General features: G+C 47.5%; 1 pseudogene; it reads right to left on the bottom strand.

Annotated features, from left to right (window-relative positions):
- Positions 1 to 84: 84 nt before the first annotated feature.
- Positions 85 to 1,889, bottom strand: LOC113618754 (elongation factor 1-alpha 1 pseudogene; annotated as a pseudogene).
- Positions 1,890 to 3,379: the final 1,490 nt, after the last annotated feature.

A 3,379-nucleotide genomic window follows, 5' to 3' on the forward strand; every position in this document is an offset into this window, starting at 1 on the left:
CCAGTTTAAATGGCCAATTGAGACAAACAGGGCTGAGATCATTCTCTTACCACCAGTTAAGATGGGGGTGGCAGGTATTGGGGATCATATTAATTTAGCCTTCTGAGCTTTCTGGGCAGACTTGGTGACCTTGCTAGCTCCAGCAGCCTTCTTGGTCACTGTTTTGATGACATCCATAGCAACTGTGTGTCTCATGTCACGAACAGTCAACGACCCAAAGGGGGATCAGAGAAGCTCTCAACACACATGGGCTTACAGGAACCGTATCAACCATGGCAGCCTCACAAGATTTCAAGAATCTGGGGCCATCTTCTGGCTTCTTCTCAGAACGGCAATCAACCTCCTTCAGCTCAGCAAATTTGCAAGCAATGTGGGCTGGGTGACAGTCCCACACAGGTGCATAGCCAGCACAGATTTGGCCTGGATAGTTTAGGACAGTCCGGAAGTCAGCTGCTTCCATTGGTGGGTCATTTTTGCTGGCACCACCCACATTGCCATGGTGAGTATCTTTGACAGACACCTTTTCGATGTTGAAGCCCACATAGTCCCCCGGAAGAGCTTCACTCAGCTCCATGGTGCATTTCATCAGGCTTGGCTTCAATTATAACGTTGACTGGAGCCCATGTGACCACCATGCTGGGTTTGAGAACACCCGGCTCCACAGGGACGGTATCAGTTCCGTCAATTTTGTAGATGTTCTGGAGGGACAGACAGATGAGTTTGTCAGTTGGATGAGTTGGTGGCAGAATGCAATCCAGAGCTTCAGGCGGTGTGGTTCCACTGGCATTGCCTTTTTGTGTGTGTGTGTGTGTGTGTGTGTGTGTGTGGTACGCAGGCCTCTCACTGCTGTGGCCTCTCCCGTTGCGGAGCACAGGCTCTGGACGCGCAGGCTCAGCGGCCATGGCTCACGGGCCTAGCCGCTCTGCGGCATGTGGGATCTTCCCGGACCAGGGCACGAACCCGTGTCCCCTGCATCGGCAGGCGGACTCTCAACCACTGCGCCACCAGGGAAGTGCCGGGCATTGCCTTCTTTATGGATGACCTTCCATGGCTCCAGCATGTTGTCACCATTCCAACCAGAAATGGCAAAAATGCTACTGTGTCAGTGTTATAGCCAATTTTCTTAATGTAGGTCCTGACTTCCTGAATGATTTCCTTGTATCTCTTTCCGGTTGTAGGAATCCCTTTTGTTAACACCAACAATTAATTGCTTCACACCCAGTGTGTAAGCCAGAAGGGCACACTCATGGGTCTGCTTGTTCTTGGAACACTTGCTGCAAATTCACCAACACCACCGGCAACAATCAAGACAGCACAGGGCTTCCCTGGTGGCGCAGTGGTTGAGAGTCCGCCTGCCGATGCAGGGGACACGGGTTCGTGCCCCGGTCCGGGAAGATCCCACATGCCGCGGAGCGGCTGGGCCCGTGAGCCATGGCCGCTGAGCCTGCGCGTCCGGAGCCTATGCTCCACAGCGGGAGAGGCCACAGCAGTGAGAGGCCTGCGTACCAGAAAAACAAAAACAAAAACAAAAACAGCACAGTCTGGCTGAGAAGTGCCTGTGATCATGTTTTTGATAAAGTCTCTGTGTCCTCTGGCATCAATGATGGTCACATAATACTTGGTGATCTTGAATTTCCACAGGGAGATATTGATGGTGATACAACATATCAATGGTGATGCCACACTTACGTTCATCTTTCACTTTGTCCAAGACCCAGGCATCCTTGAATGAGCCCCTTCCCATCTCAACAGCCTCCTTCTCAAATTTTTTGATGTTTTTTTTGGTCAGTCCCACCATATTCGTAGATCAGATGGCCATTAATGGTAGACTTGCTTGAATCTAAGTGTCCAGTGATGACAATGTTGATATGAGTCTTTTCCTTTCCCATTTTGGCTTAGATTCAGCCGTGGGTTTCATGACAGCTGTGTTCTGGTGGAAAGCCCGTTGTGAAAAACGTAGTGCTACCTTTATCATATATCAAGCTCCTGTATATGCAAAGGTCTTTGTTTTCTTTTGAATAAGGTTTTAATTTTGGAATAATGCTAGATTTGCAGAAAAGTTGAAAAGAGGAATTCCATACACCCTCATCCAGTTTCATCTAATATCCATATTTTTCATGCTTATTTGGTACTTTTGTTAAAAGTAAGAAACCAACTTTGGTACATTGCTGTTAACTAAACTCCAGACTTTATTAGTATTTTACCAACTTTTCCCCTAGTGTCCTTCTCCCGTCCCAGGATCGAGTCCAGGACATCACAGTGCATTTAGTTGTCATGTCTCCCCAGTCTCATCTGATCTTTGACAGTTTCCCAGTGTTTCCTTGTTTTTCATGATCTTGACAGTTTTAAAGGGTACAGGTAATGTATTTTTTAGACTCCCTCAATTTAGATTTGTCTGACGTCTTTCACATGATCGGGCTGGGGTTATGCGTTTGTGGAAGGATGCTATAGACGTGAAATGCCCTTCTCATCACATCATGTCAAGGGTTCCTGATAGCAGCAGCACTTACCACTGGTGATGTTAACCTTGATCACTTGGTTAAGGTAGTGTTTGTCATGTTTCTCCACTATAAAGTTACAGTTTTTCCTTTTCCATATTCTAATCTTTGGAAGTTGGTCACTAAGCCTACACTGGAGGAGGTGGGGAGAGAGAGTATGAACTAAGCTCCATCTCTTGGAGCAGGAAGTAACTACATATATTACTTGGATTACTTTTTTTTTTTTTTGCCGTACGCGGGCCCCTCACCGCCGCGGCCCCTCCCGCCGCGGAGCACAGGCCCCGGACGCGCAGGCCCAGCGGCCACAGCTCACGGGCGCAGCCGCTCCGCGGCACGTGGGATCCCCCCGGACCGGGGCACGAACCCGCGTCCCCCGCATCGGCAGGCGGACTCCCAACCACTGCACCACCAGGGAAGCCCTGGATTACTTTTGTAAGAAGATTTGTAAGGAATCTTACCTTGTAAGAAAGGTCTTCTCCCCATTTATTTATTTATACAATCATTTAATAATCTGTATAGGCATGTACATTTATTTTATACCTGGGATTATAATCCAATAGTATGTTAATTATTTTGTCACTCAAATTGTTGCATTGGGAATTATTTCAAGTTGGTTCCTGTGTCCCTTTGACATATCCTCCATTTTTGGGGAAACATGTCTTACTTTCTGGTGCTACAAGATGCTCAGGGCTTGTTTAATATATGCTCTGTCCCAGCCTTAGAATTTGCCATTTCTCCAAAGTGTCCTGGTTCCTTTTATTTGGTAATGGTATTAGAAATCAAGATGTGGGCACTGGTTGTGCTCATTGCTACTGGGGTGTCACTGCTTCTAGGTTCTGTCAGTGAAAAGAGCTAGGAAATATATGCATGTGTACAAACCC

Source organism: Aethalodelphis obliquidens, unplaced genomic scaffold (assembly GCF_003676395.1).
Source record: "Aethalodelphis obliquidens isolate GAN/ISIS:26980383/991018 unplaced genomic scaffold, ASM367639v1 scaffold1, whole genome shotgun sequence".
In the NCBI taxonomy this organism is placed as follows: Eukaryota; Metazoa; Chordata; class Mammalia; order Artiodactyla; family Delphinidae; genus Aethalodelphis; species Aethalodelphis obliquidens.